This window comes from Pseudophryne corroboree, chromosome 1, assembly GCF_028390025.1.
Source record: "Pseudophryne corroboree isolate aPseCor3 chromosome 1, aPseCor3.hap2, whole genome shotgun sequence".
Taxonomy (NCBI): domain Eukaryota; kingdom Metazoa; phylum Chordata; class Amphibia; order Anura; family Myobatrachidae; genus Pseudophryne; species Pseudophryne corroboree.
In genome coordinates this window covers 116,730,104-116,754,182 of record NC_086444.1, presented here as the reverse complement: position 1 = coordinate 116,754,182, position 24,079 = coordinate 116,730,104, and the positions used below count along the sequence as shown (strand labels likewise).

Sequence of the window (24,079 nt, the reverse complement as noted above, 5' to 3'; positions counted from 1 at the left end):
AAATCTGTGACGACGACGTTCGGACGAGCGCTAACGTCTGAAAATGGTCTCGGTGCAAGGATGAGAAAGCCCTCAGCAGCTAGGGGGTTAAATCTCAAGCTGCCTTTTAGATTTTATTTTCCAATTTAAGAAACCATTGAGACATAGGACGGTGCACTGCCTGTCGGTTTTCATGTAGAGATGAGGGTTGCAGCTACTGTAACTGTGCCTGACTGCTTTTATGACATGACGGTATGCAAATTCATCTGCTGCAGTGTGCCCTGGGAAGGATTTGCACTAGTTGTGCGCATAGTTTGGGGGTGCTTCCGGAACAGTCACCCTTCCTCCTTCCCATGTCAACGTGAAGAGATGCAGCCTCCCTGCAGTTTTTTTCTATCCCCTGCCGAGAGTTCGCTTGTCATGGATCCGGTCAACCTCCTTCACTTGACGGGGGTGTGCCCGAGCAGGGGCCCTCCTGAGCCCTAGTCCAACTCATACTTACCTGGCAGGGGAGATACCATGATCACGAAGGTGGTTCTCCCAGGGCGAGGCTCATCCATTGCACTCCGGGTGTGCTGACCCCTGCGATTTCCCCAAATGCGGGAAACTCGACTGCATAATTTGTGGTAGTGGGGGACTGCGTTCGCGCTTTTCCCTGATCATCTCTGGTAAAAGTCAGATCTTTTTGTGTGCTGCTGGTGACGTCTCCTCCTTTGCTGTTCAGCACTCTGTTCTGATCTCTTCTCCTGTGTGCTGGCTGCATGCTTCCTTGCTTTTTCGGGCCTTGTACTGTGCTTTGCATATGCAACCAATAGAGGGTGCTGCAGGACCCACACGGTTTCACTTGCTTTGTAAAGTAGGCCCCCACATTGTGTCAGATTTCAGGGGGAGAGAGGGAAAAAAACTTTGCTCCCTCATTTCATGCAGTAGCTTGTCTACTTTGTAAAATGGTAGGCCTCGCTGGGCTGCCGTAGTCTTCCTACACATAGTAAGCGTTTCAATTGAGTTGACAAAAACTAGAAGAAAGAGAGCATTTTTGGTTTGCGTGCAGATTTTGGGCAGGTGGATTGGTGGCAAAACACAAAGTATTTGTCTATGGTGCTTATAAGACGGGGGACAAAAAAAAAATCACATTTACTTTTGGTTCACTTTCTTGAGAAATACGCTTTTTGGGCCATTTGGGCGAAACAACTTTTGACGTGTTCAAATCAGTAAAAAGACTAATGGCTTTTTTGAGACTACAAAGTCTTTTGAAAGAAAAAAAAAAACAAGGTATGATTTGTGCGAGTGCGGCAGGGGGATAAGAGAGAAAAAAAGACATTTAAAAAAATAAATAAATCTGTGACGACGACGTTCGGACGAGCGCTAACGTCTGAAAATGGTCTCGGTGCAAGGATGAGAAAGCCCTCAGCAGCTAGGGGGTTAAATCTCAAGCTGCCTTTTAGATTTTATTTTCCAATTTAAGAACCCATTGAGACATAGGACGGTGCACTGCCTGTCGGTTTTCATGTAGAGATGAGGGTTGCAGCTACTGTAACTGTGCCAGACTGCTTTTATGACATCACGGTATGCAAATCAACCTGCTGCAGTGTGCCCTGGGAAGGATTTGCACTAGTTGTGCGCATAGTTTGGGGGTGCTTCCGGAACAGTCACCCTTCCTCCTTCCCATGTCAACGTGAAGAGATGCAGCCTCCCTGCAGTTTTTTTCTATCCCCTGCCGAGAGTTCGCTTGTCATGGATCCGGTCAACCTCCTTCACTTGACGGGGGTGTGCCCGAGCAGGGGCCCTCCTGAGCCCTAGTCCAACTCATACTTACCTGGCAGGGGAGATACCATGATCACGAAGGTGGTTCTCCCAGGGCGAGGCTCATCCATTGCACTCCGGGTGTGCTGACCCCTGCGATTTCCCCAAATGCGGGAAACTCGACTGCATAATTTGTGGTAGTGGGGGACTGCGTTCGCGCTTTCCCCTGATCATCTCTGGTAAAAGTCAGATCTTTTTGTGTGCTGCTGGTGACGTCTCCTCCTTTGCTGTTCAGCACTCTGTTCTGATCTCTTCTCCTGTGTGCTGGCTGCATGCTTCCTTGCTTTTTCGGGCCTTGTACTGTGCTTTGCATATGCAACCAATAGAGGGCGCTGCAGGACCCACACGGTTTCACTTGCTTTGTAAAGTAGGCCCCCACATTGTGTCAGATTTCAGGGGGAGAGAGGGAAAAAAACTTTGCTCCCTCATTTCATGCAGTAGCTTGTCTACTTTGTAAAACGGTAGGCCTCGCTGGGCTGCCGTAGTCTTCCTACACATAGTAAGCGTTTCAATTGAGTTGACAAAAACTAGAAGAAAGAGAGCATTTTTGGTTTGCGTGCAGATTTTGGGCAGGTGGATTGGTGGCAAAACACAAAGTATTTGTCTATGGTGCTTATAAGACGGGGGACAAAAAAAAAATCACATTTACTTTTGGTTCACTTTCTTGAGAAATACGCTTTTTGGGCCATTTGGGCGAAACAACTTTTGACGTGTTCAAATCAGTAAAAAGACTAATGGCTTTTTTGAGACTACAAAGTCTTTTGAAAGAAAAAAAAAACAAGGTATGATTTGTGCGAGTGCGGCAGGGGGATAAGAGAGAAAAAAAGACATTTAAAAAAATAAATAAATCTGTGACGACGACGTTCGGACGAGCGCTAACGTCTGAAAATGGTCTCGGTGCAAGGATGAGAAAGCCCTCAGCAGCTAGGGGGTTAAATCTCAAGCTGCCTTTTAGATTTTATTTTCCAATTTAAGAACCCATTGAGACATAGGACGGTGCACTGCCTGTCGGTTTTCATGTAGAGATGAGGGTTGCAGCTACTGTAACTGTGCCAGACTGCTTTTATGACATCACGGTATGCAAATCAACCTGCTGCAGTGTGCCCTGGGAAGGATTTGCACTAGTTGTGCGCATAGTTTGGGGGTGCTTCCGGAACAGTCACCCTTCCTCCTTCCCATGTCAACGTGAAGAGATGCAGCCTCCCTGCAGTTTTTTTCTATCCCCTGCCGAGAGTTCGCTTGTCATGGATCCGGTCAACCTCCTTCACTTGACGGGGGTGTGCCCGAGCAGGGGCCCTCCTGAGCCCTAGTCCAACTCATACTTACCTGGCAGGGGAGATACCATGATCACGAAGGTGGTTCTCCCAGGGCGAGGCTCATCCATTGCACTCCGGGTGTGCTGACCCCTGCGATTTCCCCAAATGCGGGAAACTCGACTGCATAATTTGTGGTAGTGGGGGACTGCGTTCGCGCTTTCCCCTGATCATCTCTGGTAAAAGTCAGATCTTTTTGTGTGCTGCTGGTGACGTCTCCTCCTTTGCTGTTCAGCACTCTGTTCTGATCTCTTCTCCTGTGTGCTGGCTGCATGCTTCCTTGCTTTTTCGGGCCTTGTACTGTGCTTTGCATATGCAACCAATAGAGGGCGCTGCAGGACCCACACGGTTTCACTTGCTTTGTAAAGTAGGCCCCCACATTGTGTCAGATTTCAGGGGGAGAGAGGGAAAAAAACTTTGCTACCTCATTTCATGCAGTAGCTTGTCTACTTTGTAAAACGGTAGGCCTCGCTGGGCTGCCGTAGTCTTCCTACACATAGTAAGCGTTTCAATTGAGTTGACAAAAACTAGAAGAAAGAGAGCATTTTTGGTTTGCGTGCAGATTTTGGGCAGGTGGATTGGTGGCAAAACACAAAGTATTTGTCTATGGTGCTTATAAGACGGGGGACAAAAAAAAAATCACATTTACTTTTGGTTCACTTTCTTGAGAAATACGCTTTTCGGGCCATTTGGGCGAAACAACTTTTGACGTGTTCAAATCAGTAAAAAGACTAATGGCTTTTTTGAGACTACAAAGTCTTTTGAAAGAAAAAAAAAAACAAGGTATGATTTGTGCGAGTGCGGCAGGGGGATAAGAGAGAAAAAAAGACATTTAAAAAAATAAATAAATCTGTGACGACGACGTTCGGACGAGCGCTAACGTCTGAAAATGGTCTCGGTGCAAGGATGAGAAAGCCCTCAGCAGCTAGGGGGTTAAATCTCAAGCTGCCTTTTAGATTTTATTTTCCAATTTAAGAACCCATTGAGACATAGGACGGTGCACTGCCTGTCGGTTTTCATGTAGAGATGAGGGTTGCAGCTACTGTAACTGTGCCAGACTGCTTTTATGACATCACGGTATGCAAATCAACCTGCTGCAGTGTGCCCTGGGAAGGATTTGCACTAGTTGTGCGCATAGTTTGGGGGTGCTTCCGGAACAGTCACCCTTCCTCCTTCCCATGTCAACGTGAAGAGATGCAGCCTCCCTGCAGTTTTTTTCTATCCCCTGCCGAGAGTTCGCTTGTCATGGATCCGGTCAACCTCCTTCACTTGACGGGGGTGTGCCCGAGCAGGGGCCCTCCTGAGCCCTAGTCCAACTCATACTTACCTGGCAGGGGAGATACCATGATCACGAAGGTGGTTCTCCCAGGGCGAGGCTCATCCATTGCACTCCGGGTGTGCTGACCCCTGCGATTTCCCCAAATGCGGGAAACTCGACTGCATAATTTGTGGTAGTGGGGGACTGCGTTCGCGCTTTCCCCTGATCATCTCTGGTAAAAGTCAGATCTTTTTGTGTGCTGCTGGTGACGTCTCCTCCTTTGCTGTTCAGCACTCTGTTCTGATCTCTTCTCCTGTGTGCTGGCTGCATGCTTCCTTGCTTTTTCCGGCCTTGTACTGTGCTTTGCATATGCAACCAATAGAGGGTGCTGCAGGACCCACACGGTTTCACTTGCTTTGTAAAGTAGGCCCCCACATTGTGTCAGATTTCAGGGGGAGAGAGGGAAAAAAACTTTGCTCCCTCATTTCATGCAGTAGCTTGTCTACTTTGTAAAACGGTAGGCCTCGCTGGGCTGCCGTAGTCTTCCTACACATAGTAAGCGTTTCAATTGAGTTGACAAAAACTAGAAGAAAGAGAGCATTTTTGGTTTGCGTGCAGATTTTGGGCAGGTGGATTGGTGGCAAAACACAAAGTATTTGTCTATGGTGCTTATAAGACGGGGGACAAAAAAAAAAATCACATTTACTTTTGGTTCACTTTCTTGAGAAATACGCTTTTTGGGCCATTTGGGCGAAACAACTTTTGACGTGTTCAAATCAGTAAAAAGACTAATGGCTTTTTTGAGACTACAAAGTCTTTTGAAAGAAAAAAAAAACAAGGTATGATTTGTGCGAGTGCGGCAGGGGGATAAGAGAGAAAAAAAGACATTTAAAAAAATAAATAAATCTGTGACGACGACGTTCGGACGAGCGCTAACGTCTGAAAATGGTCTCGGTGCAAGGATGAGAAAGCCCTCAGCAGCTAGGGGGTTAAATCTCAAGCTGCCTTTTAGATTTTATTTTCCAATTTAAGAACCCATTGAGACATAGGACGGTGCACTGCCTGTCGGTTTTCATGTAGAGATGAGGGTTGCAGCTACTGTAACTGTGCCAGACTGCTTTTATGACATCACGGTATGCAAATCAACCTGCTGCAGTGTGCCCTGGGAAGGATTTGCACTAGTTGTGCGCATAGTTTGGGGGTGCTTCCGGAACAGTCACCCTTCCTCCTTCCCATGTCAACGTGAAGAGATGCAGCCTCCCTGCAGTTTTTTTCTATCCCCTGCCGAGAGTTCGCTTGTCATGGATCCGGTCAACCTCCTTCACTTGACGGGGGTGTGCCCGAGCAGGGGCCCTCCTGAGCCCTAGTCCAACTCATACTTACCTGGCAGGGGAGATACCATGATCACGAAGGTGGTTCTCCCAGGGCGAGGCTCATCCATTGCACTCCGGGTGTGCTGACCCCTGCGATTTCCCCAAATGCGGGAAACTCGACTGCATAATTTGTGGTAGTGGGGGACTGCGTTCGCGCTTTCCCCTGATCATCTCTGGTAAAAGTCAGATCTTTTTGTGTGCTGCTGGTGACGTCTCCTCCTTTGCTGTTCAGCACTCTGTTCTGATCTCTTCTCCTGTGTGCTGGCTGCATGCTTCCTTGCTTTTTCGGGCCTTGTACTGTGCTTTGCATATGCAACCAATAGAGGGCGCTGCAGGACCCACACGGTTTCACTTGCTTTGTAAAGTAGGCCCCCACATTGTGTCAGATTTCAGGGGGAGAGAGGGAAAAAAACTTTGCTCCCTCATTTCATGCAGTAGCTTGTCTACTTTGTAAAACGGTAGGCCTCGCTGGGCTGCCGTAGTCTTCCTACACATAGTAAGCGTTTCAATTGAGTTGACAAAAACTAGAAGAAAGAGAGCATTTTTGGTTTGCGTGCAGATTTTGGGCAGGTGGATTGGTGGCAAAACACAAAGTATTTGTCTATGGTGCTTATAAGACGGGGGACAAAAAAAAAATCACATTTACTTTTGGTTCACTTTCTTGAGAAATACGCTTTTTGGGCCATTTGGGCGAAACAACTTTTGACGTGTTCAAATCAGTAAAAAGACTAATGGCTTTTTTGAGACTACAAAGTCTTTTGAAAGAAAAAAAAAAACAAGGTATGATTTGTGCGAGTGCGGCAGGGGGATAAGAGAGAAAAAAAGACATTTAAAAAAATAAATAAATCTGTGACGACGACGTTCGGACGAGCGCTAACGTCTGAAAATGGTCTCGGTGCAAGGATGAGAAAGCCCTCAGCAGCTAGGGGGTTAAATCTCAAGCTGCCTTTTAGATTTTATTTTCCAATTTAAGAACCCATTGAGACATAGGACGGTGCACTGCCTGTCGGTTTTCATGTAGAGATGAGGGTTGCAGCTACTGTAACTGTGCCAGACTGCTTTTATGACATCACGGTATGCAAATCAACCTGCTGCAGTGTGCCCTGGGAAGGATTTGCACTAGTTGTGCGCATAGTTTGGGGGTGCTTCCGGAACAGTCACCCTTCCTCCTTCCCATGTCAACGTGAAGAGATGCAGCCTCCCTGCAGTTTTTTTCTATCCCCTGCCGAGAGTTCGCTTGTCATGGATCCGGTCAACCTCCTTCACTTGACGGGGGTGTGCCCGAGCAGGGGCCCTCCTGAGCCCTAGTCCAACTCATACTTACCTGGCAGGGGAGATACCATGATCACGAAGGTGGTTCTCCCAGGGCGAGGCTCATCCATTGCACTCCGGCTGTGCTGACCCCTGCGATTTCCCCAAATGCGGGAAACTCGACTGCATAATATGTGGTAGTGGGGGACTGCGTTCGCGCTTTCCCCTGATCATCTCTGGTAAAAGTCAGATCTTTTTGTGTGCTGCTGGTGACGTCTCCTCCTTTGCTGTTCAGCACTCTGTTCTGATCTCTTCTCCTGTGTGCTGGCTGCATGCTTCCTTGCTTTTTCGGGCCTTGTACTGTGCTTTGCATATGCAACCAATAGAGGGCGCTGCAGGACCCACACGGTTTCACTTGCTTTGTAAAGTAGGCCCCCACATTGTGTCAGATTTCAGGGGGAGAGAGGGAAAAAAACTTTGCTCCCTCATTTCATGCAGTAGCTTGTCTACTTTGTAAAACGGTAGGCCTCGCTGGGCTGCCGTAGTCTTCCTACACATAGTAAGCGTTTCAATTGAGTTGACAAAAACTAGAAGAAAGAGAGCATTTTTGGTTTGCGTGCAGATTTTGGGCAGGTGGATTGGTGGCAAAACACAAAGTATTTGTCTATGGTGCTTATAAGACGGGGGACAAAAAAAAAATCACATTTACTTTTGGTTCACTTTCTTGAGAAATACGCTTTTTGGGCCATTTGGGCGAAACAACTTTTGACGTGTTCAAATCAGTAAAAAGACTAATGGCTTTTTTGAGACTACAAAGTCTTTTGAAAGAAAAAACAAAACAAGGTATGATTTGTGCGAGTGCGGCAGGGGGATAAGAGAGAAAAAAAGACATTTAAAAAAATAAATAAATCTGTGACGACGACGTTCGGACGAGCGCTAACGTCTGAAAATGGTCTCGGTGCAAGGATGAGAAAGCCCTCAGCAGCTAGGGGGTTAAATCTCAAGCTGCCTTTTAGATTTTATTTTCCAATTTAAGAAACCATTGAGACATAGGACGGTGCACTGCCTGTCGGTTTTCATGTAGAGATGAGGGTTGCAGCTACTGTAACTGTGCCTGACTGCTTTTATGACATGACGGTATGCAAATTCATCTGCTGCAGTGTGCCCTGGGAAGGATTTGCACTAGTTGTGCGCATAGTTTGGGGGTGCTTCCGGAACAGTCACCCTTCCTCCTTCCCATGACAACGTGAAGAGATGCAGCCTCCCTGCAGTTTTTTTCTATCCCCTGCCGAGAGTTCGCTTGTCATGGATCCGGTCAACCTCCTTCACTTGACGGGGGTGTGCCCGAGCAGGGGCCCTCCTGAGCCCTAGTCCAACTCATACTTACCTGGCAGGGGAGATACCATGATCACGAAGGTGGTTCTCCCAGGGCGAGGCTCATCCATTGCACTCCGGGTGTGCTGACCCCTGCGATTTCCCCAAATGCGGGAAACTCGACTGCATAATTTGTGGTAGTGGGGGACTGCGTTCGCGCTTTCCCCTGATCATCTCTGGTAAAAGTCAGATCTTTTTGTGTGCTGCTGGTGACGTCTCCTCCTTTGCTGTTCAGCACTCTGTTCTGATCTCTTCTCCTGTGTGCTGGCTGCATGCTTCCTTGCTTTTTCGGGCCTTGTACTGTGCTTTGCATATGCAACCAATAGAGGGCGCTGCAGGACCCACACGGTTTCACTTGCTTTGTAAAGTAGGCCCCCACATTGTGTCAGATTTCAGGGGGAGAGAGGGAAAAAAACTTTGCTCCCTCATTTCATGCAGTAGCTTGTCTACTTTGTAAAACGGTAGGCCTCGCTGGGCTGCCGTAGTCTTCCTACACATAGTAAGCATTTCAATTGAGTTGACAAAAACTAGAAGAAAGAGAGCATTTTTGGTTTGCGTGCAGATTTTGGGCAGGTGGATTGGTGGCAAAACAAAGTATTTGTCTATGGTGCTTATAAGACGGGGGACAAAAAAAATCACATTTACTTTTGGTTCACTTTCTTGAGAAATACGCTTTTTGGGCCATTTGAGCGAAACAACTTTTGACGTGTTCAAATCAGTAAAAAGACTAATGGCTTTTTTGAGACTACAAAGTCTTTTGAAAGAAAAAAAAAAACAAAAAAAAAAAACAAGGTATGATTTGTGCGAGTGCGGCAGGGGGATAAGAGAGAAAAAAAGACATTTAAAAAAATAAATAAATCTGTGACGACGACGTTCGGACGAGCGCTAACGTCTGAAAATGGTCTCGGTGCAAGGATGAGAAAGCCCTCAGCAGCTAGGGGGTTAAATCTCAAGCTGCCTTTTAGATTTTATTTTCCAATTTAAGAACCCATTGAGACATAGGACGGTGCACTGCCTGTCGGTTTTCATGTAGAGATGAGGGTTGCAGCTACTGTAACTGTGCCCGACTGCTTTTATGACATCACGGTATGCAAATCAACCTGCTGCAGTGTGCCCTGGGAAGGATTTGCACTAGTTGTGCGCATAGTTTGGGGGTGCTTCCGGAACAGTCACCCTTCCTCCTTCCCATGTCAACGTGAAGAGATGCAGCCTCCCTGCAGTTTTTTTCTATCCCCTGCCGAGAGTTCGCTTGTCATGGATCCGGTCAACCTCCTTCACTTGACGGGGGTGTGCCCGAGCAGGGGCCCTCCTGAGCCCTAGTCCAACTCATACTTACCTGGCAGGGGAGATACCATGATCACGAAGGTGGTTCTCCCAGGACGAGGCTCATCCATTGCACTCCGGCTGTGCTGACCCCTGCGATTTCCCCAAATGCGGGAAACTCGACTGCATAATTTGTGGTAGTGGGGGACTGCGTTCGCGCTTTCCCCTGATCATCTCTGGTAAAAGTCAGATCTTTTTGTGTGCTGCTGGTGACGTCTCCTCCTTTGCTGTTCAGCACTCTGTTCTGATCTCTTCTGTGTGCTGGCTGCATGCTTCCTTGCTTTTTCGGGCCTTGTACTGTGCTTTGCATATGCAACCAATAGAGGGCGCTGCAGGACCCACACGGTTTCACTTGCTTTGTAAAGTAGGCCCCCACATTGTGTCAGATTTCAGGGGGAGAGAGGGAAAAAAACTTTGCTCCCTCATTTCATGCAGTAGCTTGTCTACTTTGTAAAACGGTAGGCCTCGCTGGGCTGCCGTAGTCTTCCTACACATAGTAAGCGTTTCAATTGAGGCGGCGAAAACTAGAAGAAAGAGAGCATTTTTGGTTTGCGTGCAGATTTTGGGCAGGTGGATTGGTGGCAAAACACAAAGTATTTGTCTATGGTGCTTATAAGACGGGGACAAAAAAAAATCACATTTACTTTTGGTTCACTTTCTTGAGAAATACGCTTTTTGGGCCATTTGGGCGAAACAACTTTTGACGTGTTCAAATCAGTAAAAAGACTAATGGCTTTTTTGAGACTACAAAGTCTTTTGAAAGAAAAAAAAAAACAAGGTATGATTTGTGCGAGTGCGGCAGGGGGATAAGAGAGAAAAAAAGACATTTAAAAAAATAAATAAATCTGTGACGACGACGTTCGGACGAGCGCTAACGTCTGAAAATGGTCTCGGTGCAAGGATGAGAAAGCCCTCAGCAGCTAGGGGGTTAAATCTCAAGCTGCCTTTTAGATTTTATTTTCCAATTTAAGAACCCATTGAGACATAGGACGGTGCACTGCCTGTCGGTTTTCATGTAGAGATGAGGGTTGCAGCTACTGTAACTGTGCCTGACTGCTTTTATGACATGACGGTATGCAAATTCATCTGCTGCAGTGTGCCCTGGGAAGGATTTGCACTAGTTGTGCGCATAGTTTGGGGGTGCTTCCGGAACAGTCACCCTTCCTCCTTCCCATGTCAACGTGAAGAGATGCAGCCTCCCTGCAGTTTTTTTCTATCCCCTGCCGAGAGTTCGCTTGTCATGGATCCGGTCAACCTCCTTCACTTGACGGGGGTGTGCCCGAGCAGGGGCCCTCCTGAGCCCTAGTCCAACTCATACTTACCTGGCAGGGGAGATACCATGATCACGAAGGTGGTTCTCCCAGGGCGAGGCTCATCCATTGCACTCCGGGTGTGCTGACCCCTGCGATTTCCCCAAATGCGGGAAACTCGACTGCATAATTTGTGGTAGTGGGGGACTGCGTTCGCGCTTTCCCCTGATCATCTCTGGTAAAAGTCAGATCTTTTTGTGTGCTGCTGGTGACGTCTCCTCCTTTGCTGTTCAGCACTCTGTTCTGATCTCTTCTCCTGTGTGCTGGCTGCATGCTTCCTTGCTTTTTCGGGCCTTGTACTGTGCTTTGCATATGCAACCAATAGAGGGCGCTGCAGGACCCACACGGTTTCACTTGCTTTGTAAAGTAGGCCCCCACATTGTGTCAGATTTCAGGGGGAGAGAGGGAAAAAAACTTTGCTCCCTCATTTCATGCAGTAGCTTGTCTACTTTGTAAAACGGTAGGCCTCGCTGGGCTGCCGTAGTCTTCCTACACATAGTAAGCGTTTCAATTGAGTTGACAAAAACTAGAAGAAAGAGAGCATTTTTGGTTTGCGTGCAGATTTTGGGCAGGTGGATTGGTGGCAAAACACAAAGTATTTGTCTATGGTGCTTATAAGACGGGGGACAAAAAAAAATCACATTTACTTTTGGTTCACTTTCTTGAGAAATACGCTTTTTGGGCCATTTGGGCGAAACAACTTTTGACGTGTTCAAATCAGTAAAAAGACTAATGGCTTTTTTGAGACTACAAAGTCTTTTGAAAGAAAAAACAAAACAAGGTATGATTTGTGCGAGTGCGGCAGGGGGATAAGAGAGAAAAAAAGACATTTAAAAAAATAAATAAATCTGTGACGACGACGTTCGGACGAGCGCTAACGTCTGAAAATGGTCTCGGTGCAAGGATGAGAAAGCCCTCAGCAGCTAGGGGGTTAAATCTCAAGCTGCCTTTTAGATTTTATTTTCCAATTTAAGAACCCATTGAGACATAGGACGGTGCACTGCCTGTCGGTTTTCATGTAGAGATGAGGGTTGCAGCTACTGTAACTGTGCCAGACTGCTTTTATGACATCACGGTATGCAAATCAACCTGCTGCAGTGTGCCCTGGGAAGGATTTGCACTAGTTGTGCGCATAGTTTGGGGGTGCTTCCGGAACAGTCACCCTTCCTCCTTCCCATGTCAACGTGAAGAGATGCAGCCTCCCTGCAGTTTTTTTCTATCCCCTGCCGAGAGTTCGCTTGTCATGGATCCGGTCAACCTCCTTCACTTGACGGGGGTGTGCCCGAGCAGGGGCCCTCCTGAGCCCTAGTCCAACTCATACTTACCTGGCAGGGGAGATACCATGATCACGAAGGTGGTTCTCCCAGGGCGAGGCTCATCCATTGCACTCCGGCTGTGCTGACCCCTGCGATTTCCCCAAATGCGGGAAACTCGACTGCATAATTTGTGGTAGTGGGGGACTGCGTTCGCGCTTTCCCCTGATCATCTCTGGTAAAAGTCAGATCTTTTTGTGTGCTGCTGGTGACGTCTCCTCCTTTGCTGTTCAGCACTCTGTTCTGATCTCTTCTCCTGTGTGCTGGCTGCATGCTTCCTTGCTTTTTCGGGCCTTGTACTGTGCTTTGCATATGCAACCAATAGAGGGCGCTGCAGGACCCACACGGTTTCACTTGCTTTGTAAAGTAGGCCCCCACATTGTGTCAGATTTCAGGGGGAGAGAGGGAAAAAAACTTTGCTCCCTCATTTCATGCAGTAGCTTGTCTACTTTGTAAAACGGTAGGCCTCGCTGGGCTGCCGTAGTCTTCCTACACATAGTAAGCATTTCAATTGAGTTGACAAAAACTAGAAGAAAGAGAGCATTTTTGGTTTGCGTGCAGATTTTGGGCAGGTGGATTGGTGGCAAAACAAAGTATTTGTCTATGGTGCTTATAAGACGGGGGACAAAAAAAATCACATTTACTTTTGGTTCACTTTCTTGAGAAATACGCTTTTTGGGCCATTTGAGCGAAACAACTTTTGACGTGTTCAAATCAGTAAAAAGACTAATGGCTTTTTTGAGACTACAAAGTCTTTTGAAAGAAAAAAAAAAACAAAAACAAAAAACAAGGTATGATTTGTGCGAGTGCGGCAGGGGGATAAGAGAGAAAAAAAGACATTTAAAAAAATAAATAAATCTGTGACGACGACGTTCGGACGAGCGCTAACGTCTGAAAATGGTCTCGGTGCAAGGATGAGAAAGCCCTCAGCAGCTAGGGGGTTAAATCTCAAGCTGCCTTTTAGATTTTATTTTCCAATTTAAGAACCCATTGAGACATAGGACGGTGCACTGCCTGTCGGTTTTCATGTAGAGATGAGGGTTGCAGCTACTGTAACTGTGCCAGACTGCTTTTATGACATCACGGTATGCAAATCAACCTGCTGCAGTGTGCCCTGGGAAGGATTTGCACTAGTTGTGCGCATAGTTTGGGGGGTGCTTCCGGAACAGTCACCCTTCCTCCTTCCCATGTCAACGTGAAGAGATGCAGCCTCCCTGCAGTTTTTTTCTATCCCCTGCCGAGAGTTCGCTTGTCATGGATCCGGTCAACCTCCTTCACTTGACGGGGGTGTGCCCGAGCAGGGGCCCTCCTGAGCCCTAGTCCAACTCATACTTACCTGGCAGGGGAGATACCATGATCACGAAGGTGGTTCTCCCAGGGCGAGGCTCATCCATTGCACTCCGGCTGTGCTGACCCCTGCGATTTCCCCAAATGCGGGAAACTCGACTGCATAATTTGTGGTAGTGGGGGACTGCGTTCGCGCTTTCCCCTGATCATCTCTGGTAAAAGTCAGATCTTTTTGTGTGCTGCTGGTGACGTCTCCTCCTTTGCTGTTCAGCACTCTGTTCTGATCTCTTCTGTGTGCTGGCTGCATGCTTCCTTGCTTTTTCGGGCCTTGTACTGTGCTTTGCATATGCAACCAATAGAGGGCGCTGCAGGACCCACACGGTTTCACTTGCTTTGTAAAGTAGGCCCCCACATTGTGTCAGATTTCAGGGGGAGAGAGGGAAAAAAACTTTGCTCCCTCATTTCATGCAGTAGCTTGTCTACTTTGTAAAACGGTAGGCCTCGCTGGGCTGCCGTAGTCTTCCTACACATAGTAAGCGTTTCAATTGAGGCGGCGAAAACTAGAAGAAAGAGAGCATTTTTGGTTTGCGTGCAGATTTTGGGCAGGTGGATTGGTGGCAAAACACAAAGTATTTTTCTATGGTGCTTATAAGACGGGGACAAAAAAAAAATCACATTTACTTTTGGTTCACTTTTTTGAGAAATACGCTTTTTGGGCCATTTGGGCGAAACAACTTTTGACGTGTTCAAATCAGTAAAAAGACTAATGGCTTTTTTGAGACTACAAAGTCTTTTGAAAGAAAAAAAAAAACAAGGTATGATTTGTGCGAGTGCGGCAGGGGGATAAGAGAGAAAAAAAGACATTTAAAAAAATAAATAAATCTGTGACGACGACGTTCGGACGAGCGCTAACGTCTGAAAATGGTCTCGGTGCAAGGATGAGAAAGCCCTCAGCAGCTAGGGGGTTAAATCTCAAGCTGCCTTTTAGATTTTATTTTCCAATTTAAGAACCCATTGAGACATAGGACGGTGCACTGCCTGTCGGTTTTCATGTAGAGATGAGGGTTGCAGCTACTGTAACTGTGCCTGACTGCTTTTATGACATGACGGTATGCAAATTCATCTGCTGCAGTGTGCCCTGGGAAGGATTTGCACTAGTTGTGCGCATAGTTTGGGGGTGCTTCCGGAACAGTCACCCTTCCTCCTTCCCATGTCAACGTGAAGAGATGCAGCCTCCCTGCAGTTTTTTTCTATCCCCTGCCGAGAGTTCGCTTGTCATGGATCCGGTCAACCTCCTTCACTTGACGGGGGTGTGCCCGAGCAGGGGCCCTCCTGAGCCCTAGTCCAACTCATACTTACCTGGCAGGGGAGATACCATGATCACGAAGGTGGTTCTCCCAGGGCGAGGCTCATCCATTGCACTCCGGGTGTGCTGACCCCTGCGATTTCCCCAAATGCGGGAAACTCGACTGCATAATTTGTGGTAGTGGGGGACTGCGTTCGCGCTTTCCCCTGATCATCTCTGGTAAAAGTCAGATCTTTTTGTGTGCTGCTGGTGACGTCTCCTCCTTTGCTGTTCAGCACTCTGTTCTGATCTCTTCTCCTGTGTGCTGGCTGCATGCTTCCTTGCTTTTTCGGGCCTTGTACTGTGCTTTGCATATGCAACCAATAGAGGGCGCTGCAGGACCCACACGGTTTCACTTGCTTTGTAAAGTAGGCCCCCACATTGTGTCAGATTTCAGGGGGAGAGAGGGAAAAAAACTTTGCTCCCTCATTTCATGCAGTAGCTTGTCTACTTTGTAAAACGGTAGGCCTCGCTGGGCTGCCGTAGTCTTCCTACACATAGTAAGCGTTTCAATTGAGTTGACAAAAACTAGAAGAAAGAGAGCATTTTTGGTTTGCGTGCAGATTTTGGGCAGGTGGATTGGTGGCAAAACACAAAGTATTTGTCTATGGTGCTTATAAGACGGGGGACAAAAAAAAAATCACATTTACTTTTGGTTCACTTTCTTGAGAAATACGCTTTTTGGGCCATTTGGGCGAAACAACTTTTGACGTGTTCAAATCAGTAAAAAGACTAATGGCTTTTTTGAGACTACAAAGTCTTTTGAAAGAAAAAAAAAAACAAGGTATGATTTGTGCGAGTGCGGCAGGGGGATAAGAGAGAAAAAAAGACATTTAAAAAAATAAATAAATCTGTGACGACGACGTTCGGACGAGCGCTAACGTCTGAAAATGGTCTCGGTGCAAGGATGAGAAAGCCCTCAGCAGCTAGGGGGTTAAATCTCAAGCTGCCTTTTAGATTTTATTTTCCAATTTAAGAACCCATTGAGACATAGGACGGTGCACTGCCTGTCGGTTTTCATGTAGAGATGAGGGTTGCAGCTACTGTAACTGTGCCAGACTGCTTTTATGACATCACGGTATGCAAATCAACCTGCTGCAGTGTGCCCTGGGAAGGATTTGCACTAGTTGTGCGCATAGTTTGGGGGTGCTTCCGGAACAGTCACCCTTCCTCCTTCCCATGTCAACGTGAAGAGATGCAGCCTCCCTGCAGTTTTTTTCTATCCCCTGCCGAGAGTTCGCTTGTCATGGATCCGGTCAACCTCCTTCACTTGACGGGGGTGTGCCCGAGCAGGGGCCCTCCTGAGCCCTAGTCCAACTCATACTTACCTGGCAGGGGAGATACCATGATCACGAAGGTGGTTCTCCCAGGGCGAGGCTCATCCATTGCACTCCGGCTGTGCTGACCCCTGCGATTTCCCCAAATGCGGGAAACTCGACTGCATAATATGTGGTAGTGGGGGACTGCGTTCGCGCTTTCCCCTGATCATCTCTGGTAAAAGTCAGATCTTTTTGTGTGCTGCTGGTGACGTCTCCTCCTTTGCTGTTCAGCACTCTGTTCTGATCTCTTCTGTGTGCTGGCTGCATGCTTCCTTGCTTTTTCGGGCCTTGTACTGTGCTTTGCATATGCAACCAATAGAGGGCGCTGCAGGACCCACACGGTTTCACTTGCTTTGTAAAGTAGGCCCCCACATTGTGTCAGATTTCAGGGGGAGAGAGGGAAAAAAACTTTGCTCCCTCATTTCATGCAGTAGCTTGTCTACTTTGTAAAACGGTAGGCCTCGCTGGGCTGCCGTAGTCTTCCTACACATAGTAAGCGTTTCAATTGAGGCGGCGAAAACTAGAAGAAAGAGAGCATTTTTGGTTTGCGTGCAGATTTTGGGCAGGTGGATTGGTGGCAAAACACAAAGTATTTGTCTATGGTGCTTATAAGACGGGGACAAAAAAAAATCACATTTACTTTTGGTTCACTTTCTTGAGAAATACGCTTTTTGGGCCATTTGGGCGAAACAACTTTTGACGTGTTCAAATCAGTAAAAAGACTAATGGCTTTTTTGAGACTACAAAGTCTTTTGAAAGAAAAAAAAAAACAAGGTATGATTTGTGCGAGTGCGGCAGGGGGATAAGAGAGAAAAAAAGACATTTAAAAAAATAAATAAATCTGTGACGACGACGTTCGGACGAGCGCTAACGTCTGAAAATGGTCTCGGTGCAAGGATGAGAAAGCCCTCAGCAGCTAGGGGGTTAAATCTCAAGCTGCCTTTTAGATTTTATTTTCCAATTTAAGAACCCATTGAGACATAGGACGGTGCACTGCCTGTCGGTTTTCATGTAGAGATGAGGGTTGCAGCTACTGTAACTGTGCCTGACTGCTTTTATGACATGACGGTATGCAAATTCATCTGCTGCAGTGTGCCCTGGGAAGGATTTGCACTAGTTGTGCGCATAGTTTGGGGGTGCTTCCGGAACAGTCACCCTTCCTCCTTCCCATGTCAACGTGAAGAGATGCAGCCTCCCTGCAGTTTTTTTCTATCCCCTGCCGAGAGTTCGCTTGTCATGGATCCGGTCAACCTCCTTCACTTGACGGGGGTGTGCCCGAGCAGGGGCCCTCCTGAGCCCTAGTCCAACTCATACTTACCTGGCAGGGGAGATACCATGATCACGAAGGTGGTTCTCCCAGGGCGAGGCTCATCCATTGCACTCCGGGTGTGCTGACCCCTGCGATTTCCCCAAATGCGGGAAACTCGACTGCATAATTTGTGGTAGTGGGGGACTGCGTTCGCGCTTTCCCCTGATCATCTCTGGTAAAAGTCAGATCTTTTTGTGTGCTGCTGGTGACGTCTCCTCCTTTGCTGTTCAGCACTCTGTTCTGATCTCTTCTCCTGTGTGCTGGCTGCATGCTTCCTTGCTTTTTCGGGCCTTGTACTGTGCTTTGCATATGCAACCAATAGAGGGCGCTGCAGGACCCACACGGTTTCACTTGCTTTGTAAAGTAGGCCCCCACATTGTGTCAGATTTCAGGGGGAGAGAGGGAAAAAAACTTTGCTCCCTCATTTCATGCAGTAGCTTGTCTACTTTGTAAAACGGTAGGCCTCGCTGGGCTGCCGTAGTCTTCCTACACATAGTAAGCGTTTCAATTGAGTTGACAAAAACTAGAAGAAAGAGAGCATTTTTGGTTTGCGTGCAGATTTTGGGCAGGTGGATTGGTGGCAAAACACAAAGTATTTGTCTATGGTGCTTATAAGACGGGGGACAAAAAAAAAATCACATTTACTTTTGGTTCACTTTCTTGAGAAATACGCTTTTTGGGCCATTTGGGCGAAACAACTTTTGACGTGTTCAAATCAGTAAAAAGACTAATGGCTTTTTTGAGACTACAAAGTCTTTTGAAAGAAAAAAAAAAACAAGGTATGATTTGTGCGAGTGCGGCAGGGGGATAAGAGAGAAAAAAAGACATTTAAAAAAATAAATAAATCTGTGACGACGACGTTCGGACGAGCGCTAACGTCTGAAAATGGTCTCGGTGCAAGGATGAGAAAGCCCTCAGCAGCTAGGGGGTTAAATCTCAAGCTGCCTTTTAGATTTTATTTTCCAATTTAAGAACCCATTGAGACATAGGACGGTGCACTGCCTGTCGGTTTTCATGTAGAGATGAGGGTTGCAGCTACTGTAACTGTGCCAGACTGCTTTTATGACATCACGGTATGCAAATCAACCTGCTGCAGTGTGCCCTGGGAAGGATTTGCACTAGTTGTGCGCATAGTTTGGGGGTGCTTCCGGAACAGTCACCCTTCCTCCTTCCCATGTCAACGTGAAGAGATGCAGCCTCCCTGCAGTTTTTTTCTATCCCCTGCCGAGAGTTCGCTTGTCATGGATCCGGTCAACCTCCTTCACTTGACGGGGGTGTGCCCGAGCAGGGGCCCTCCTGAGCCCTAGTCCAACTCATACTTACCTGGCAGGGGAGATACCATGATCACGAAGGTGGTTCTCCCAGGGCGAGGCTCATCCATTGCACTCCGGCTGTGCTGACCCCTGCGATTTCCCCAAATGCGGGAAACTCGACTGCATAATATGTGGTAGTGGGGGACTGCGTTCGCGCTTTCCCCTGATCATCTCTGGTAAAAGTCAGATCTTTTTGTGTGCTGCTGGTGACGTCTCCTCCTTTGCTGTTCAGCACTCTGTTCTGATCTCTTCTCCTGTGTGCTGGCTGCATGCTTCCTTGCTTTTTCGGGCCTTGTACTGTGCTTTGCATATGCAACCAATAGAGGGCGCTGCAGGACCCACACGGTTTCACTTGCTTTGTAAAGTAGGCCCCCACATTGTGTCAGATTTCAGGGGGAGAGAGGGAAAAAAACTTTGCTCCCTCATTTCATGCAGTAGCTTGTCTACTTTGTAAAACGGTAGGCCTCGCTGGGCTGCCGTAGTCTTCCTACACATAGTAAGCGTTTCAATTGAGTTGACAAAAACTAGAAGAAAGAGAGCATTTTTGGTTTGCGTGCAGATTTTGGGCAGGTGGATTGGTGGCAAAACACAAAGTATTTGTCTATGGTGCTTATAAGACGGGGGACAAAAAAAAAATCACATTTACTTTTGGTTCACTTTCTTGAGAAATACGCTTTTTGGGCCATTTGGGCGAAACAACTTTTGACGTGTTCAAATCAGTAAAAAGACTAATGGCTTTTTTGAGACTACAAAGTCTTTTGAAAGAAAAAACAAAACAAGGTATGATTTGTGCGAGTGCGGCAGGGGGATAAGAGAGAAAAAAAGACATTTAAAAAAATAAATAAATCTGTGACGACGACGTTCGGACGAGCGCTAACGTCTGAAAATGGTCTCGGTGCAAGGATGAGAAAGCCCTCAGCAGCTAGGGGGTTAAATCTCAAGCTGCCTTTTAGATTTTATTTTCCAATTTAAGAAACCATTGAGACATAGGACGGTGCACTGCCTGTCGGTTTTCATGTAGAGATGAGGGTTGCAGCTACTGTAACTGTGCCTGACTGCTTTTATGACATGACGGTATGCAAATTCATCTGCTGCAGTGTGCCCTGGGAAGGATTTGCACTAGTTGTGCGCATAGTTTGGGGGTGCTTCCGGAACAGTCACCCTTCCTCCTTCCCATGACAACGTGAAGAGATGCAGCCTCCCTGCAGTTTTTTTCTATCCCCTGCCGAGAGTTCGCTTGTCATGGATCCGGTCAACCTCCTTCACTTGACGGGGGTGTGCCCGAGCAGGGGCCCTCCTGAGCCCTAGTCCAACTCATACTTACCTGGCAGGGGAGATACCATGATCACGAAGGTGGTTCTCCCAGGGCGAGGCTCATCCATTGCACTCCGGGTGTGCTGACCCCTGCGATTTCCCCAAATGCGGGAAACTCGACTGCATAATTTGTGGTAGTGGGGGACTGCGTTCGCGCTTTCCCCTGATCATCTCTGGTAAAAGTCAGATCTTTTTGTGTGCTGCTGGTGACGTCTCCTCCTTTGCTGTTCAGCACTCTGTTCTGATCTCTTCTCCTGTGTGCTGGCTGCATGCTTCCTTGCTTTTTCGGGCCTTGTACTGTGCTTTGCATATGCAACCAATAGAGGGCGCTGCAGGACCCACACGGTTTCACTTGCTTTGTAAAGTAGGCCCCCACATTGTGTCAGATTTCAGGGGGAGAGAGGGAAAAAAACTTTGCTCCCTCATTTCATGCAGTAGCTTGTCTACTTTGTAAAACGGTAGGCCTCGCTGGGCTGCCGTAGTCTTCCTACACATAGTAAGCATTTCAATTGAGTTGACAAAAACTAGAAGAAAGAGAGCATTTTTGGTTTGCGTGCAGATTTTGGGCAGGTGGATTGGTGGCAAAACAAAGTATTTGTCTATGGTGCTTATAAGACGGGGGACAAAAAAAATCACATTTACTTTTGGTTCACTTTCTTGAGAAATACGCTTTTTGGGCCATTTGAGCGAAACAACTTTTGACGTGTTCAAATCAGTAAAAAGACTAATGGCTTTTTTGAGACTACAAAGTCTTTTGAAAGAAAAAAAAAAACAAAAACAAAAAACAAGGTATGATTTGTGCGAGTGCGGCAGGGGGATAAGAGAGAAAAAAAGACATTTAAAAAAATAAATAAATCTGTGACGACGACGTTCGGACGAGCGCTAACGTCTGAAAATGGTCTCGGTGCAAGGATGAGAAAGCCCTCAGCAGCTAGGGGGTTAAATCTCAAGCTGCCTTTTAGATTTTATTTTCCAATTTAAGAACCCATTGAGACATAGGACGGTGCACTGCCTGTCGGTTTTCATGTAGAGATGAGGGTTGCAGCTACTGTAACTGTGCCCGACTGCTTTTATGACATCACGGTATGCAAATCAACCTGCTGCAGTGTGCCCTGGGAAGGATTTGCACTAGTTGTGCGCATAGTTTGGGGGTGCTTCCGGAACAGTCACCCTTCCTCCTTCCCATGTCAACGTGAAGAGATGCAGCCTCCCTGCAGTTTTTTTCTATCCCCTGCCGAGAGTTCGCTTGTCATGGATCCGGTCAACCTCCTTCACTTGACGGGGGTGTGCCCGAGCAGGGGCCCTCCTGAGCCCTAGTCCAACTCATACTTACCTGGCAGGGGAGATACCATGATCACGATGGTGGTTCTCCCAGGGCGAGGCTCATCCATTGCACTCCGGCTGTGCTGACCCCTGCGATTTCCCCAAATGCGGGAAACTCGACTGCATAATTTGTGGTAGTGGGGGACTGCGTTCGCGCTTTCCCCTGATCATCTCTGGTAAAAGTCAGATCTTTTTGTGTGCTGCTGGTGACGTCTCCTCCTTTGCTGTTCAGCACTCTGTTCTGATCTCTTCTGTGTGCTGGCTGCATGCTTCCTTGCTTTTTCGGGCCTTGTACTGTGCTTTGCATATGCAACCAATAGAGGGCGCTGCAGGACCCACACGGTTTCACTTGCTTTGTAAAGTAGGCCCCCACATTGTGTCAGATTTCAGGGGGAGAGAGGGAAAAAAACTTTGCTCCCTCATTTCATGCAGTAGCTTGTCTACTTTGTAAAACGGTAGGCCTCGCTGGGCTGCCGTAGTCTTCCTACACATAGTAAGCGTTTCAATTGAGTTGACAAAAACTAGAAGAAAGAGAGCATTTTTGGTTTGCGTGCAGATTTTGGGCAGGTGGATTGGTGGCAAAACACAAAGTATTTGTCTATGGTGCTTATAAGACGGGGGACAAAAAAAAATCACATTTACTTTTGGTTCACTTTCTTGAGAAATACGCTTTTTGGGCCATTTGGGCGAAACAACTTTTGACGTGTTCAAATCAGTAAAAAGACTAATGGCTTTTTTGAGACTACAAAGTCTTTTGAAAGAAAAAAAACAACAAGGTATGATTTGTGCGAGTGCGGCAGGGGGATAATAGAGAAAAAAAGACATTTAAAAAAATAAATAAATCTGTGACGACGACGTTCGGACGAGCGCTAACGTCTGAAAATGGTCTCGGTGCAAGGATGAGAAAGCCCTCAGCAGCTAGGGGGTTAAATCTCAAGCTGCCTTTTAGATTTTATTTTCCAATTTAAGAACCCATTGAGACATAGGACGGTGCACTGCCTGTCGGTTTTCATGTAGAGATGAGGGTTGCAGCTACTGTAACTGTGCCAGACTGCTTTTATGACATCACGGTATGCAAATCAACCTGCTGCAGTGTGCCCTGGGAAGGATTTGCACTAGTTGTGCGCATAGTTTGGGGGTGCTTCCGGAACAGTCACCCTTCCTCCTTCCCATGTCAACGTGAAGAGATGCAGCCTCCCTGCAGTTTTTTTCTATCCCCTGCCGAGAGTTCGCTTGTCATGGATCCGGTCAACCTCCTTCACTTGACGGGGGTGTGCCCGGGCAGGGGCCCTCCTGAGCCCTAGTCCAACTCATACTTACCTGGCAGGGGAGATACCATGATCACGAAGGTGGTTCTCCCAGGGCGAGGCTCATCCATTGCACTCCGGGTGTGCTGACCCCTGCGATTTCCCCAAATGCGGGAAACTCGACTGCATAATTTGTGGTAGTGGGGGACTGCGTTCGCGCTTTCCCCTGGTCATCTCTGGTAAAAGTCAGATCTTTTTGTGTGCTGCTGGTGACGTCTCCTCCTTTGCTGTTCAGCACTCTGTTCTGATCTCTTCTCCTGTGTGCTGGCTGCATGCTTCCTTGCTTTTTCGGGCCTTGTACTGTGCTTTGCATATGCAACCAATAGAGGGCGCTGCAGGACCCACACGGTTTCACTTGCTTTGTAAAGTAGGCCCCCACATTGTGTCAGATTTCAGGGGGAGAGAGGGAAAAAAACTTTGCTCCCTCATTTCATGCAGTAGCTTGTCTACTTTGTAAAACGGTAGGCCTCGCTGGGCTGCCGTAGTCTTCCTACACATAGTAAGCGTTTCAATTGAGTTGACAAAAACTAGAAGAAAGAGAGCATTTTTGGTTTGCGTGCAGATTTTGGGCAGGTGGATTGGTGGCAAAACACAAAGTATTTGTCTATGGTGCTTATAAGACGGGGGACAAAAAAAAAATCACATTTACTTTTGGTTCACTTTCTTGAGAAATACGCTTTTTGGGCCATTTGGGCGAAACAACTTTTGACGTGTTCAAATCAGTAAAAAGACTAATGGCTTTTTTGAGACTACAAAGTCTTTTGAAAGAAAAAAAAAAACAAGGTATGATTTGTGCGAGTGCGGCAGGGGGATAAGAGAGAAAAAAAAGACATTTAAAAAAATAAATAAATCTGTGACGACGACGTTCGGACTAGCGCTAACGTCTGAAAATGGTCTCGGTGCAAGGATGAGAAAGCCCTCAGCAGCTAGGGGGTTAAATCTCAAGCTGCCTTTTAGATTTTATTTTCCAATTTAAGAACCCATTGAGACATAGGACGGTGCACTGCCTGTCGGTTTTCATGTAGAGATGAGGGTTGCAGCTACTGTAACTGTGCCAGACTGCTTTTATGACATCACGGTATGCAAATCAACCTGCTGCAGTGTGCCCTGGGAAGGATTTGCACTAGTTGTGCGCATAGTTTGGGGGTGCTTCCGGAACAGTCACCCTTCCTCCTTCCCATGTCAACGTGAAGAGATGCAGCCTCCCTGCAGTTTTTTTCTATCCCCTGCCGAGAGTTCGCTTGTCATGGATCCGGTCAACCTCC

At 47.2% G+C, this 24,079-nt stretch overlaps 1 protein-coding gene and 18 non-coding genes across 20 annotated transcripts in view; all 19 read left to right on the top strand.

Moving 5' to 3' along the window:
- The window catches only part of SLC38A9 (solute carrier family 38 member 9), a 423,549-nt gene that overhangs the window by 226,529 nt on the left and 172,941 nt on the right, over window positions 1–24,079 (top strand). The gene's annotated exons all lie outside the window — the stretch shown is intronic.
- LOC134958128 (U1 spliceosomal RNA) lies at window positions 474–637 on the top strand. Its single transcript, XR_010186884.1, has one exon. It is a non-coding gene; the product is annotated as a U1 spliceosomal RNA (small nuclear RNA).
- LOC134955968 (U1 spliceosomal RNA) lies at window positions 1,788–1,951 on the top strand. Its single transcript, XR_010185973.1, has one exon. It is a non-coding gene; the product is annotated as a U1 spliceosomal RNA (small nuclear RNA).
- LOC134955957 (U1 spliceosomal RNA) lies at window positions 3,101–3,264 on the top strand. The gene has a single exon (XR_010185971.1). It is a non-coding gene; the product is annotated as a U1 spliceosomal RNA (small nuclear RNA).
- On the top strand, window positions 4,415–4,578 carry LOC134955946 (U1 spliceosomal RNA). Its single transcript, XR_010185970.1, has one exon. It is a non-coding gene; the product is annotated as a U1 spliceosomal RNA (small nuclear RNA).
- LOC134955935 (U1 spliceosomal RNA) lies at window positions 5,729–5,892 on the top strand. Its single transcript, XR_010185969.1, has one exon. It is a non-coding gene; the product is annotated as a U1 spliceosomal RNA (small nuclear RNA).
- On the top strand, window positions 7,043–7,206 carry LOC134958702 (U1 spliceosomal RNA). Its single transcript, XR_010187099.1, has one exon. It is a non-coding gene; the product is annotated as a U1 spliceosomal RNA (small nuclear RNA).
- On the top strand, window positions 8,357–8,520 carry LOC134955924 (U1 spliceosomal RNA). The gene has a single exon (XR_010185968.1). It is a non-coding gene; the product is annotated as a U1 spliceosomal RNA (small nuclear RNA).
- Window positions 9,680–9,843, top strand: LOC134958655 (U1 spliceosomal RNA). Its single transcript, XR_010187086.1, has one exon. It is a non-coding gene; the product is annotated as a U1 spliceosomal RNA (small nuclear RNA).
- Window positions 10,989–11,152, top strand: LOC134955912 (U1 spliceosomal RNA). The gene has a single exon (XR_010185967.1). It is a non-coding gene; the product is annotated as a U1 spliceosomal RNA (small nuclear RNA).
- On the top strand, window positions 12,302–12,465 carry LOC134957935 (U1 spliceosomal RNA). Its single transcript, XR_010186806.1, has one exon. It is a non-coding gene; the product is annotated as a U1 spliceosomal RNA (small nuclear RNA).
- On the top strand, window positions 13,626–13,789 carry LOC134957931 (U1 spliceosomal RNA). The gene has a single exon (XR_010186805.1). It is a non-coding gene; the product is annotated as a U1 spliceosomal RNA (small nuclear RNA).
- On the top strand, window positions 14,936–15,099 carry LOC134955901 (U1 spliceosomal RNA). Its single transcript, XR_010185966.1, has one exon. It is a non-coding gene; the product is annotated as a U1 spliceosomal RNA (small nuclear RNA).
- Window positions 16,250–16,413, top strand: LOC134958695 (U1 spliceosomal RNA). The gene has a single exon (XR_010187097.1). It is a non-coding gene; the product is annotated as a U1 spliceosomal RNA (small nuclear RNA).
- LOC134955890 (U1 spliceosomal RNA) lies at window positions 17,559–17,722 on the top strand. Its single transcript, XR_010185965.1, has one exon. It is a non-coding gene; the product is annotated as a U1 spliceosomal RNA (small nuclear RNA).
- Window positions 18,873–19,036, top strand: LOC134958691 (U1 spliceosomal RNA). Its single transcript, XR_010187095.1, has one exon. It is a non-coding gene; the product is annotated as a U1 spliceosomal RNA (small nuclear RNA).
- Window positions 20,187–20,350, top strand: LOC134955879 (U1 spliceosomal RNA). Its single transcript, XR_010185964.1, has one exon. It is a non-coding gene; the product is annotated as a U1 spliceosomal RNA (small nuclear RNA).
- Window positions 21,510–21,673, top strand: LOC134958383 (U1 spliceosomal RNA). Its single transcript, XR_010186984.1, has one exon. It is a non-coding gene; the product is annotated as a U1 spliceosomal RNA (small nuclear RNA).
- On the top strand, window positions 22,820–22,983 carry LOC134955868 (U1 spliceosomal RNA). The gene has a single exon (XR_010185963.1). It is a non-coding gene; the product is annotated as a U1 spliceosomal RNA (small nuclear RNA).